Source organism: Aythya marila, assembly GCF_965140915.1.
Source record: "Aythya marila genome assembly, chromosome: 1".
Lineage (NCBI taxonomy): Eukaryota > Metazoa > Chordata > Aves > Anseriformes > Anatidae > Aythya > Aythya marila.
The window spans coordinates 118,251,530-118,266,750 of NC_139042.1; the positions used below are offsets into that span (position 1 = coordinate 118,251,530).

The 15,221-nt window shown below is 41.5% G+C and overlaps 1 protein-coding gene across 1 annotated transcript in view; it reads left to right on the forward strand.

The window, feature by feature from the left end:
- COL8A1 (collagen type VIII alpha 1 chain) overlaps positions 1-15,221 on the forward strand; it is an 88,301-nt gene that overhangs the window by 43,241 nt on the left and 29,839 nt on the right. Inside the window, exon 3 of the mRNA XM_082774229.1 lies at positions 14,001-14,115. The gene's annotated coding sequence lies outside the window, so the exon portion shown is untranslated. The remainder of the gene's footprint in view (positions 1-14,000; positions 14,116-15,221) is intronic.

Below are 15,221 nucleotides of genomic sequence, written 5' to 3' on the forward strand. Positions count from 1 at the left end.
AATACAGTGTAAGTAATACAGATAACCTTCTGCTGTAAAGAGAGACTTAGAATACCATAGAATGCTTTCTTGCTCACGAAGAGCACAGTATTTCCTACTGATACAATTTTATGTGGTGAAAAAAAGCCAGAGGACTATTTCAAGCGGAATCGCAGCCATTTCTGCTGAGAAAGCGACAGCTGCCTCAGAGCTGTTAACAAAGAGGTCTGCTTTGAAGAGCTGCTGCAAGTTTATTTGCTCTGCAACAGAGTAAACCTTCAGTTCTGATTTTTTTTTTTTTTTTGAAACATTCTTTCAATAGTTTAGCCTGGGTTTTGCACAACCTTTTCAGAATTAAGCACCCTACCAGACTGCTGCCAACAAAGGTTGCTTAATTCCTCAGTAAAGGGGAAGTCTTGTTATTTAAATAAAGTAGCTACTGTAGTAGATTTGCAGATATGTTAAGAGTATTACAGGATCTAGAGGTAGATTTAGGAAGCAAATAGTATAAAGAAGGAAAAAATTAAACAGTGTACTTATTGAAACTTAAAAGATATTATGACATGTGACATGATTGCATCAGATGTGAGCAGGTGGAACCGTGCTACCTGTACATCTAACGTAATGCCTGTTGCAAAGTGACACCCGATGATAGATACACTTTGCCTTTACAACAGGGTCACCTTCTAAAACCTCACACACACACACAGAGACATGAGGGGAGGAGTACAGAAGCTACAGTGTCCCTCTGTCCCTTTTTGTGCACTGCAAAACAACACACTATGTTTTCCCAGGCACTAGCAGATTGCCCACAACCTTTTTTCATCAGCATCCAAAGGCGTATTCTTGTGCCACACATTCAGTGTGATGGGACAGCAGCTCCTGTATGTCCTGAGGAATCACAGCAGCAAAGGCCACAGGTCAGGAGAAGGTCTCCCTTGTGCTCCTGGTTGAAGTGCAGTTTCTAGGGATCTAATCCAGAGCAGGTACTGATTAGTGCACACAAAACAGTAAAAGAAATCCTAAGGAACATGATCAGTATGACAAAGATCACCTCCCTGAATAAAATACCTGAAAACTATCACTGGAAATCACCAAAGTGCAGTTGTGTATAAGGACTGAGCAGCCATCATAAGTGCCCCTGAATATCCGAGGCCTGCTTACACCTATGTGGTCCTAACCAGGTGAGGTCTACATGCAAGGAGTCGCATGACTCCCACCTGAACCTTTCAGCCTGGTAGTCTTGATGGAAGACCATTAAGTTTTGCCAGGGTGTGAGTTACACCATGCCAAAGCAAACAGAGGGTCTTCTGCAGGCAGCAGTGGTAGGACCAGCTCAATAATGCCTTCTTGTTGGTTTTCTTGTCCATGGTTCAGTGTTATAGTGGATTAGCTGCCTAATGCTGTGGGTAAATGGCTCAGTGTGAATGGTCTGAAACAAGGTGTCAGGCTCTTGTCCAGGCTTTGCATAAATGCCTCACTTGTGTCTGTCTGTGGAACCAGTGATATATGCTCTGGAAGCATACCACCAGTCTGAATTTTTTAAACTAGTGAAAGTTCATCTGTCAGACCAGCCTCTCCAAGTACCCTGGGATTTTACTGGAAAAAAATACTTCAACAGAAACATTCTCTCAGCGTACTCAAAAACCTGCATGCAAATTTTCTCCCTTTAGAGAATAAGCAGGGATGCTTTAGCAGACTCAGCTGCAAAAATATGATTGGCAGGTGATTAAAATCTTCAACTTTTTGATAAAATTTCAAAAAAAAAAAAAAGTAGACGCTTACAAAAGCATACAAAAGCATGCAAAAGCATACAAAAACACAGAAGAAGAAAGTGAAACTGCATAAAATGCATAAGCAAAAACCAGAGCTGGATCTCCTCAGAGCTTGCTTTGGATAAATTATTACTGATCTCTGTCGAAGCCCTTTGATTTGCATGACTTAAAAGAAGAGTCAAGCAAATTATTTACAGTGTACAGTGAATGCACAGGAATCCTTTCTCCTCCCCATATTTTGGGCAGTGTCCTACCACTAGATATGATAAACCATCTAAGCATTGGAAAGTGCTTTTCACCAACCACCAATGCCATTGAATGGTCTGTTTTATGACTTTTGTGGGGATGACAACTCTGGAAACAAACATTTTTAGCTCAAGCTGTTATCAATCTATTTTTTTCTACTAGGTACTTACTATGTCAATTATATTCCTTTGGTACCTCAGCTTTCCAGTTATTCGACATTATGGAGAGCTGCCTGAATATAAAATTTTCAGAAACTATGCAAGACCTCATAGATACACACATCAATCATTAATCACTGTAGGGGAATTTCTGGCCTGTTTGAAGTCAATGGCAAAACTTCTCTCAACTTCAGCAAAGACTGGATTTCACCTCTCTATTTGTCTAGAAGGTGCCATTGCCTTAACGCCAACTGTCAGCAGGTGTCTTTGCTGGCAGTTCCAAATATCGTTTTCCTTATTATCCAATATATTAAAAATGTGTTTTCTGCTGGCTCACACTGACCTTTCAGATCAAGGTGGGGGTTGCGGCATTTGCCCAAATGAGATTGCACACTGCTGGAATGAGTTCCCAGCTCCACTCCAGGCTCTCACTCTCTGTCCCTTAGTGGCTTTGGAGCTAACAGACTCATAAATCAAAGCTTATTTGGAGTTTAAATGGCCCAGGACTTGAAAGAAAATAAAAACTTAACATGGGTAGATCTTCCAAAGCACCCTGCCAATTAGAACTATTGTTTATGTCATCGAGCTTCTAATCTGGTGAACTGTCCGATGCTGTGCTGCTTCTAGTACGTTTCCAGGCTGGCGTGTTGAAAATGTGAGCAAATCATCCGGGTATAGAAATAATAACGCTAACAATTTTTTTGGACTTCCAGTGCAGCTTTCAACCCTAGAACTTTAAATAACTACACATGTTAATTAAGTTCTTCCAGCTTCTGCTATGAGGTAGATAAATGTTATTATCATCATTTTTCAGATAGAAGAACATTAGCACAGAGCTGTTAAAAGGCTTGCCCACTGGCTGATACAATGTCCGTGGGAAGTGGATCCTTCATCTAACAACTATTTTCATGTGTTTTTAAGTTGCCTAAGATTAGCTGACTACATATCTCTACAAGTTCTCCCCAGTTTGCTCCTATCTTTCTTTTTTTCAATCTCAGAATAAGATCTACCATATAGGTGATAAACAGATTCTTAAAATCATCCCGTTTCCCATCTTCTGGCAGTGAAATTTGTGCCCACTCAACAAGTGACCTGTGCAAGAATTCATATATCTAAGTAATACAGGTTTCATCTTTGGGAAAAAGCAACCCGCAGAGTTGTCTTTCTATCTTTCTCCAAGTAAATGTTCATTTTAGAATAGGAAAAGATCCAGTTTCTCTTGTCATTTTTGGGAGTCAAAGCATATCTAATTCTCCTCATCCTTTGTCAGACTCATCTCACTATATACAGAAATTTTATGCTTCTTTGCCAACTAAAAGATCACCTGGGAATAGTGACATAAAAGTAGGATGTTAATAGATGTGGGATTCTGATACTAGCTTTGATCTCTAACAGTTATATCCATTAGTCAGATTTGCAATCTGACCCATCTTACCTCACCAGACCTCATCCTATTCAAGTCAGATTTTATATTAAGATAACCATATCTTTTGTTTTACCGTTATCATAACCAAATGTTTTAAACTCTCAAGTATCTACTCAAGCAGCCAGCTATCCTGCTAAAATTTGAAATATCTTTTTAATATTTGCCAGACAAAACTTATCCCAGTCAACCTTGTACTGTTATTGGCTAAGAAAGTAAAGGCATTAACCAGCTGCTGTGGAAGATAAGCTGTTTTATATTTTCATTTGCATTCATCAGTTTTTAAGGGAAAAAAGGGCTGGTATTTTTCCAGTTTCCCAAAGCCAAAGGTTCTGTTTAATTCTGTGCTCCCACACAGGTTTAGACTACCACTTCCGAACATGGTATCAGGGGTCATTCCATATAAAATAAATAATAATTGTTAAGTCCCTAGGAATTGCCTACCTCCCCGTGACTTGGATACCAGAGAAGGTATTTGACTGTTAAATTTTCAATAGTTTAAGCCACAGAAAAAGAGGACAGAGTTATTTTCTACAACACGTAACATCTAAATTATTTTCTACTACGAATACCACATAAATTATTTAAAGGTGATGGTAGGTCCATCCTGGAAGTAATAATGGTATAGATCACTTTGACTGTGGTATCACTCTGAAGAAAGGCGGAACCTACCCAGAAAATGGTTTTATAATTGACATAACACACAATTTCAAATGAATTCAGACTAAAATACCAGGGATAAAATAAAGAAGTGTTAACTGTTGGAGTTGTCCTCCCGCACACAAGCACATTTGTTTTTACTACTGACTACAGTGCAAACTCCAGAGCAGAGAAGTTCTATCACCGCGTTTGGGTAGCATCAGTACAAGGGACAGTCTGGGGGTAGCCAGCCCATCCCACTCCATCAAAATCCTTCTTGCCACCTCCAGAAAAGGCTGACATTAGACTCCATTCTACATTTATGAAAATTTAAAGATAAATGATCTAACATTATTATGAACTGCTTCTTAATTAATCTGAAGTTATACATCCGATTTGTACTTGAGAAGATTATTTCCAGTCTGCTGGCCATGCCATTGCCTGCGTCTTACGATCCATCTTTATTCAGGATCTAAACTTTCGACACTCCTTTGTAATTTCAGAAGCATTAGGATTATGATTAGAAACATTCTTATTACCAAAATCTTTCCACTCAAATCAGAAGAGATATTTTTCCCTAGCATTAGTACATCTTCGTATCCTCTATAGAATGGTCTCAGGAATCCATCAACGCCTGGACTCCTGCTGCTTTTTAGAGCTGACTTGTTTCCAGAATCTTAGTTATGTTTCCATCCACATGTTCTTTCTGTTCCTACACTGTCTGTAGGAGTTCAGCTAAGTCAAAGTTCTTAGTGTATTTTGCAGTGCTTGTCCTGTCTCTTCTTATATAAATATTTGTGGAAAATCATAAATACTTATTTTAGAGTCATTAGTTAATGTCCTCATTTTTACCAGCCCATTGTATTAGTTAAATACATTCATACTATATATTAAATATATAGTATTTGAAATGTTTGTTTCATTACTCACGCATGACAGATCCAAGCACCATTTCTGTCTTGCCATACACTTTGTCTTGTAACTGCTGCATCTTTAACTTGTGCAGTGGTGCAGCTTGGACTCCAGCACAGCCTCACCTATAAATACCATCTCTGTACACACATTACATGATGAAATTTTGGAAGAGAAATCTGAGGCATTGCAGAAACATGGTGTGGACTATAAGTTCTAGTTAGCTAATGACATTGTGAAGATACAAATAATCCTGTGCTTGGAAAAGCGTAGACCGTGCTTTCTGGGGCTAGGGAGGTGAGAGGCAAGAGGATGTGAGATCTGGCTAAGATGACAGGACACCTCAAGAGGAACACAGTTTAAGAGATGGGATGTGTCAGTTCCCTCAAACACAAGCAGTGTTTGTGCTGCTGGTCCTGGATGAGGCCTCATATTCCTGCAGAAAGGAAGGCTGACCTGCTGATGCAGGCAAGGAATGCCTCCTTATCACATCCCACATCTTTTACACTTCTCCTGACCAACCTTGGATGGAGGATTTGGCCTCTCCGTGCTTCATTTACCAACAAAATGGGAGCAGGGTCTCCTCCCCACCTCACAAGGTACTGTGAAGATAAACGTCTGAATATTTAGGTACTGCTGTAATGGTGACCAAATTATCCACTGGCATGAGTTTATTCTGTACAATATTAGCATGGAGAGGAATTCTCCTGCTTGCCTGTAATGGGAAACTCCTAAAATCTTGCCATAAAAGGAGTGGACAACAAACAGCTTGAATCCCAAGGGGGATGAGGGGAAGGTTGTACTTTGCAGTCCACAGAGGCATTTTACTTACAAGAGTGGCATTTTGAACATATTCTCAGTACTTTTTCCTCTATAAGCCTAAAAGCATTTCACTTTTTGATGAAACACACAACATATGTACTTTTTGATTAATAATAGTAGACTTGATCAATAATAGTTCCTTGTCATTTCCTCATCCCAACCTGAGTGAGAAATACACATCTGCTTGAGAAGTATTTGGTTTGATTTTACCTTAGAGAAAGAATGATGTCAAACAAAATAAAAATATGTTTTCCTGTAATTGATATTTTGCTGTCTGTTAACTATGGGGAGTATTTCTGTCAGTTTAATTTAAGACCCTGATTCAGCAAAGGAATTGATCTTGCACGTAACCCAATTTCCATGAGTACCCCTACTCAGTAACTCTCAAAAATAAATAAGATGCATGTTTAGTTACTTTATCAACTCAGCTCCCTAGAAGGATGAAAAAAAAAAAGCTTTTCCTTTACTTTGTGATGTGAAATTCTGTAACATTACCATAGAAACTGTTTGAAAAGTTCATCTCCTTTAAGCCTTGCCCATTTGCCAAAGATCAAAGATGGACAATGTCCAACATTCAGTTATTTGGGTATCAGCAATGGAGGACAGAATTTACTTGCTTGCTTGCTTGTTTCTGTCCATACACAGTACTCAGATGACAGCCAAGGCTCTTCTCTGTTCGGATATTTCATAATGATTGGATTTATGATATTAAGGACAATCGTATATTACTCAGAGGTTAGCATAGTCCTTATGGCTACAGCTCAGCCTTTTACGGTAAACTACATGAAAAGATGTAGTGTGGTTCAGGTGGTTCAGCCAAAGAAACAAACCAAGCAGCAAGAATTGGCTAGGGCCAACCAGGGCAAGGTAAATGACCTGCTCCTGTGCTAAGTAGAGCATGCTGGTCATTGCACACCGTACTACCAAGTTATGTGTTCTGACTTTTTATTACGTTACATCAAAAATGTGCATTTCACTTCACTTTTCTTTATAACATGAGATTAATCTGATAAAAAATCCAGAATGGATAAAGAATTGGTTTGTTGAGATTGGCAGCAGCAACAAACTGGAAAGTTTACTTTTCTACTTTCTTTTCTTTTTTTAAAAAGGCATGCATAAATAACCTGCCTAAAATTATCCCATGCCCTTTATACCTAACGTTTCCTTTTACAGGTACCTCTCCCAGAAATAGCTAGTTTTGGCTGGCAGTAGCAAATCTTAGCATGTATTAGTTAGAATCAGGAAAATTTTCAAGAAAGAAATTCAGTAGTCTTAACAGAGCTTAGATTTCATCATAAATTTGAAATTCTGTCCAAGTTCATGGTGTAGAAACATACCAGAGAGAAAAACAGAGTGATACTTAATTCTGTCCTGGAGGCCTGGCAAAATTTCAGTCTGGACCAATAATATCTCCCCATAATCTCCTTGGCACTTCCAGCCTACTCTGTAATTGCAGTTCAGTGTGCTCCTACAGACCTCTTCTGGGGAGGTGGTTTTGTAGGAATTGCTTTGGCTGAAAACCTGGGAAACTTATCACAGTTACAAACCACTATTAACCAAAAGCACATCTTGTGATATTCCCTGTATCACTAAAGAAGTCACCTGCTGTAACCCAGTATCTACATTTACCTTGATGCAAGTGGCTCACAGCCATAAACCAAACCACTCCATTTTCATGGGCTAAATGAAGTGCAACATCTATACTTATTTGCATGCAAGTTGCAATCGCAGCCCAATAGCCTGTAAAAGCTTAATCACCAGAATAGTTACTGATATTGGATGATAAGAAATGTGTCCTGTAGCTGCACAACAAGTCTGAAAGACTGCATTAATTAAGAAGGTAGAAAAATTCCTTAGGCAAATTAAAAATGGAGAAAATCGAGACTGTGCTTTCATTGGCTTAAGGTAACACTTTTACAGCTAGATATTCAAAGCATTGTGCTGGTTCCTTATTATTTAGCCATGTATTACTTTCAGTACAGTCTGTGGAAATTGTCTGGATAAGACCACCCATTTAGTTCTTAAATTTTAATCCTTAATCTTTCGTGTTGATTTTCCATGAATCGCGTGTTCGGTTTCCGTGTTTAAACTCTCCTGCACAGCAGGAGAAGGTGGCACAAAAGCAGCCCGGCCCCGCGCTGGTATGCACCGTGAGCAGCTCCTTGAGTTAGCACACGGGGGAAGGACAGATCTGGAGGGCAGCGGGCAGGAGCAGGGCCCCCACTTGTAGCTGGAAGAGCAAACAAGCGCCATGAAGCAGAGCTAACGCTCACCTACCTCAGTCACTCTTGTGATGAGAAACACAGCCCAGCTCCAGCCCTGCAGAGTAATTAGTTGCACAGAGCTTCCAGCCCATGAACACTGAAGTCACTGCAGCAGGGGGAATACACATGACCACGTGCATGCTTAAATCCTCACCCTGCCAAAATATTTTACTGGCCTGGGCCTGTGAGCCCAAAGTCTCTGTTGGGTCCCACCTGGAGCACCCACTGTGCACCCCGGAGAGAAGGTCTCGAGGTCTGTTTGGGCAGCGGGGGCTGCCTGCCTCCTCCTGCACCAGAAGGAGCAGGTCCTTCCCCGATGGGTGCTAAGAGCTCGTGCAGAACCCCAGCACCTTGCTGACCACAGCTCTCCACAGGACACCAGGCCAAAAAGAGGGGACGGAGGAAGTGCTGACTTAGGTCCTAGGGAACAGGAGATTGGTTCCCCCAGTGGTGACTAAATTTCAGCCTATATCACCCGATCACATCAGAAGCACTGGTTAAAGTTTCCCGTGAAGTCTAATAGCAAGTGGTAATTACTGAGAACACACCCAATGGGACCAACCCTACCCACCGACCTCCAATACATGCCCCATACGCAGCGTGAGGTAGCCACACGCACTGTGGTAGGAAAAGTAGCAGTAAGAGGCGACCAGACTGATCCTTTTCCAAGAACAGCACATCCAAGATCTTTCCAGCAGCACAGAAGACAGACAAACCCAACAGGAGTTAGGATGAGAAAAGCGAGTAAGGACAGAGGATGTCATGACATTCCCCCTTTGTTTTTATTGTCAGTCACTGGTAGAAATTTGGCACACCGTTTCTGAAGCAATTGTGGCAAACATACACAATATTATTATTTTTTGGTGGAAAGACATAAAAACACGTTTACCTCAGTGTTGCTTAAAGTCTTGGTTTTGATTCAGACATCTCAAAATATTCAGAATAATTGCAACATTGTGTGCCGCCAGCATTTGCAGTACGAAACTCTTTGTGTTTTTCTCACATTTTATGTGAAAAAAGAACATTTTGCACCTCAGTAGATGGTTGTGGTTTGGGATCATAATGTGCTAAGGGTTTTGATCTGTACTGATTCCTACCCCTGTGTCTCATTTTTCTCATGGCTTAGAACAAAATATTAATGTGACTCATCTGTCATAAGTAATTCTCATATCCTCTACTCTATATTTTGGTGCGTGTCTAGAGGAAAGTTGTGGTTATGTAAAAGTATTTGTGTATTTTGTATAAGGGAGGATGGGAATCACAGGTACTTTAAACAAAAAAAATAAGGGCAATGGCAGGAGAAAATTGTGAATTATAAATAAAAGCAACTTTTATATATTGTAATTAAACATAATAGACACTTTAAAACACACTATTTCTATTTACTACTTCCTAGCTTTAAAAATCACAGCTGTCAGTCCCTGGAACACTGGAAAAGGAAATAATAAATGGCAAAAAAATATATATGTTTAGAGTTTGTGGACTGGCTTGTCCAAAGCGAGTCCCAGATTTGATACTGAAACATTTACAAGGACACTAATTATGCCTGGAAAGCTGGCATTTGAAATTGCAAATGTCAGTTCCAGGATGTCAACGTTTTCTGGTACTGTTTAGGAAATCCTATGTAGCGTGCTGCTTTCGAAAGACATAATTATCTGTGCACATTCCTGCAACTTTGCTCCAGACCCAGACTTCTACTCCACAGTAGTTCTCTCACAAAAATTTAAAAAATTCAGTAGAAAATAGCCCAAACAATGAATACAGCAGCAATTCTGCTACAGGAGCATTTGCAGCAATTGACCAGATTCCTCTTTTCTCCCCAAGAGCAGACTGAAATACTTTACTAAGTAGATCCAGTTCAACGCAAACCTCATTCCACAAAAGTCATTTGCATTTGGGCTGAATATTGAATCAGAGGGACTCAAGTATATGCTTAAAATAGAATTGATATTTATGTGATTACTTAACCGAACTAGGGGTCATGCTGTTTCTCTGCTAAAAGAGAGAATCCAGCTATTTTCTGCCTTTCTGCTGTTGCCTTTCTGTACGTGAATAGAAATCACAAAATACTGTGTTCCAGACCTGGCAAATACCTGCAGCCAGCAGAATGGGAGAGAGAGAAGAATGCAATGCCACCTCCTATATTTGAAGATTTTGCACACAGAAAATAAATTCTCCCCTCTCCTTTCAGCTACAGATTTGCACTAAACTGTTCCTAACAGCAGAGCAACGAAATGAGACTGTACCCATCAGGAAATCTAATGCTTAAGTTTCTTCTTAGGAATGATTTCTCTCATTCTCTCTTTCATATTCCCTCTCTCCCTTGCTTCTCCAGGAAGCTTTATTGTCTCCAAAGCTAAAAAGACTGCCTTGTGTTGCTGCATGTTCATGTAGCCCTAACCTATGTATCAGGATCTTCATGTGACTGAATGACACAGGAGAGACAGGAAATGTATCAGTAGGAAACCTTCCATGAGATTTATTTTGGGGGTTAAAAAAAAATCATTGCACCGTAACAGGTTTTCAGGTCTGAAAGAAGTTAAGTGGAAGAATGCACATGCAGTCATTGGTCTCAGGACACAAAGAGCAGGGCAATAATAATACTGGAAGGGCACATAGAGAACATCACCTCAAAGCAGCCAGGAGTTCCTCTCCGAAAAATCATCAGGAGCCAGAATCTGGCCTTTTGTTGGCTACGCTGTGCAACAAAACCCGTCAGCAATGGCCAAGGGGGTTCCTGGAGCAGGCGGGGAAGGCAGGGGCAGCAGTGATGGTGTGAGAAGGAAAGGTAGGGACTGTCTGGGATGTTACAGGGGCTTTTCGAGGACCAAGAGGACACTGTGTGGTCTCTTTTCTTTCCTTCCCCACCTGAAGGCAGCTCAGACCCCCTCCCCTCACTTCTGCTCTCTCCACCATCAGCACCTACACATTTTTCTGTACCTTCTTGATTGCCAACGAGGGGTCAGTCTTGGTTTGAAGGAACAAGAATTAGGATGGGAGCAGGGCAGAAAGCCAGGAAAATCCTGCTGCCGCTGGAGGTAGAAAGGGCAGGAGTGACTGCTGCTGTACTGGGGCCTGCTGGTACAAGCTGGCACCCCTTCACCCGCTCTCTAATCCCACAAAGGCAGTAACAGCGACATGGATGGTACAAGCAGCAAGCAGGAATGAGCTGTGCGGCTGAAACGCCTAATCCCTCTCTCCTCAGGCACAGGCAAAGTAGCTTGCCATCCCCTCCAGTCTGGCAGCTCCCCGTTTTGCTAAGTATTCAAAGCTGCTTCTGAATCCGTGACTTTCCTTCATCTGTGCGAGAAGCTGAGCCAAAGCCCCAGACCTAAGCACCTGGGAGCTGTGGAGAAGTTTGTTTCCAGAGCTGAACTTTGGAGCCCAGAGCCATATCTGAAGGTGATGAATGAATGTAGATGTGGTCTGAATTACTGACTCCCCGCTTAAAGGAGAAGGCCTGGTTGGCAGGATAAACAATTAAAAGCTACACTTCATAAAACTATGCTGCACACGGCGATGGAATTGGCAATTTCTGCTCTGCAGGCTGTAGAGTCCCCTCAGGAAAGATGCCAGATGCACTTTCTTTTATCCAGCTCAACGAATTGAATGAAACCGATTGCAAATAATCCACAGTTCTTGGGAATTATCTCCTATACCTTGATAATGGGGTGTGAAATTGTTTTTCTCTTTGACTACTGAAATCACTCACAGAATCACGGAGTGGTTGAGGTTGGAAGGGACCTCTGGAAATCATCTAGTCCAATCCACTCAATCTGGACAGCCTGTTCCAGTGCTCTGTCACACTCACAGTGAAATCTTTTCTTGTGTTCAGCCAGAACTTCCCATGTTTCAGCCTGTGCCCCTTGCCTCTTGTCCTGTCGCTGGGTACCACTGAAAAAAGCTTCACCTTCTTCCTTTTTGTTTTCCTTCTTTCAAGTTTTTCCTGTGAAGTCCTTGAGTGTCTGGAAGGACAGATGCCTGCTGAATTTTTGTTCTCACTTATTTTTACTTCCATACTCCCTCCATATATATTTTTTGAAAGTAGAACAAAACCATTTAAATGCAAGAAAATCTTGAAGGACTATTATATAATTCCTTCCCCTTTTTCAAGCAACTGTCTCAAGCAGAAGACTTTGCTTTTTATGTAAGAACACTGTCAGGTATCTCTCTTAAATCTCAGGGTCAGGGCACTGGGACATCCATCGTGGTGGCTCCCCGAGCAGCAGCACAGCAGGAGAAAATCACCCCGGATTATCTACCAACACAAGGGCAACCACAAGCCAACACTAGGTCTGGCATTGCCAGAGAGCTGAGCTGGTTGGTCACCAAAACAGAGATTCTTCAAAATAATTTGATACTAGAGGCCAGAAAGCTTTGTCACCACGAATGTCACCCTAACCTACAGCAGAGGGCCTGGAGAGCAGGTTTCCTGGTTCATGGTTTCCTGAAGCACAAGGACTGGTTGGCAGCAATGTGCTCTGGAGGGAGCTGGGCTGAAATCTCCTTTATGGCAGAAAATGCTCTTCTGTCAACAAGATTCAAAGTTGTTGTTGTTGGTTTATTTTGGTGAAAATGTACTGTTTTGACCAAAACTTAGTTATTCTGTCAAATTTGAAAGAGACTTCACAAAAGCCCAGTTGGTGCACTCAGAGGAACAGATGAGAGCAGGGAGCGGGCACATTTCTAAGGGGCTGGAATAAATCTGAGGTAAAACAGGCAAGCTAACTGTAGGTTTCCCCTGCAAAATGAACATTGCTTTTTGGCTCTCCTCTCTCCCCAGATGCTTTCTCCCTCTAAGGTTATCGCAGGTTGGTGGCAGCAGGGCCACCTGGGGCACAGACCCCTGGGGTATACCAGGCCCTGGAGTAGGCACCACATCTGGGCTGCCTTCATCTGCAGAGAGGTTAGAAGCTGCTGTTCTTGAACTTTCCTCTTGGCCTGGCTGATAAAATGCTTCAAGTAAATGGAGAGAGACATACCTTGAACATCTTGGTGGCAGCTGAGCCCACCAAATCACAGAGTCCTCCCAGTCATGCCTGTGGGACGTGGATCGGGTGAAATGTGCGTCTTGGTAGCAGCAGCCTGAGAGTGATTAGCCCATAAAATATGCAGATTTTGTATTTATGTAGGATGCCAGTGCTGCCTGTTGCTCCCCTTGTTGCACCTTCATGAGCACAGCTGTGCTCGGGACTTTGTATGGTGGTTCCAAGCACCTCATATATCAGTCCAAGCCCCTTGGGAACTGATGTCCATATGTTGCCCATTGCAAGGAAGGGTTTGCATGTACATTTTTGAGGCGGCAACACACTTGGAGAAAGTTGAGAATAAGTAAATGTTTTTCAGCAGTCACTCAAACTGATAATTTTATACCTAGTAATCTGAAAAAAGCTACACAGCATCTCTCCAGAAGGGTGGGAACAAGACTCAAGGATCTTTTCTTGAAATCCAAACCCAGATTTTGATTTACAGCCTAATTATTACAGGATTGCCAACAAAAATATCAAACATTAGGATTTTTAGTCCCGTATTCAAATTGCTACATCAGTTTTTGCAAGCACTGAGTAACTAAAGAGGCTACTCAGAGGGAACGAGCTGCCAGGTTGTCACACTTCTGAACAGCAGACCTTGAATAAGAGGCTTGAACATGGAATGAAAAGACTATGCTACGCCACAATGTTTGAAAATCTTGGGCAAATTTCCGTAACATTTCTGAAAGGAAAAAAAAAAAAAAAAGGCTACTGTGCTCATGAATTTCTTATAAGCTTTCTTTTCCCTCTAGGACCAACTTAAAATCAACAAAATAACACCGGGCCTTACACAGACAGGAAATCTAGGTCTCCTACAGTGAAAAGCAAACAACCTGTCCTTCTTCTGCCCTGTCCTGATATCTAAATGTAAGTATATCCAGCTTTGAAATCCTGAATGAGTTATGCATAATGCCAGAACAAAAGTGCAAAGGCTTAAAACAGAAGTTGTCTTAAAGCAAGCACCAAAAAGGATTTGATAAGTTATTCGAGTGTTTGCTATGCACCAAAAGCTTTTGATTTTTGAGTAGAAAAATATATGGTACACATACTTCGGTGATTATCCTCAGCAGAATTTTCTTTCCTAGATTAAAAGAAAATCTACTCTTTTGGACACTCTTGATAGTTTAGGAAAGTCAGGAAAGATTAAGGATGGGTTTCATTAAAAAGGATGACAGAAAACATTTTACCCTGGGCATATAGTGAGCTATGCCGTTGATGTACTTTCGATATCCGAAATACATATGTACACGTGTCTGAATCCATGTGTATGCATATGTGAAGGCAAACAGCAGTAACATTCATTTGGAAATCCATGTTTAATGCAATGTTTAGTTTAGCTCAATAACGGAAAGAATATGTTAAACATCATTTGGAGCCCTAATGGAAAAGTTTCTGACAACTAGACATTAGCTCATAGTATCCACAGTCATCTTATGCTTATGACTATTGTTTGTTATCAAGTGTGACTTTTGGAAGAAAAAATGCATTATTGCTTAACAAGCTACGTTGCAGTAGTGTCCTGCGCTCTGTTTTGGTTTCTAGATGGCTAATTAAAAGAATCCAAATGTTACGAATTAATCATGTAAATTCCTCAGACTTTCTCAACAGCTCTCTGGGAAGATGAGCGCCACGTTCGATCGTGTGCCTCTCCTCCAGAGAAATCCTGCAGAATTTGTCTGAAAGGGAACCAGCAGAGTCACTACAAGCACGGCTCCACCAGTACACTGCTCCAGACACCGGCCCTGGCAGACACCCTGCCTGGGGAACCCACTGGGCTTCTCTGGGCACCGGGGCAGACTCGCCCACGGCTCGATGCCCAGCAGCTGCCAGCTGTCAGAGCTGGCCCTGAGACCCGCTCCCCTGGAGCCCGTCCCTAGACAGGGTGTTATCCCGGGGTAACACAAAAATAAAGGAAAAAAGGGGGAAAAAAAGTAAAAAGAAGAAATTGTAGAGCCCAAGGCCCCAGCCCACAA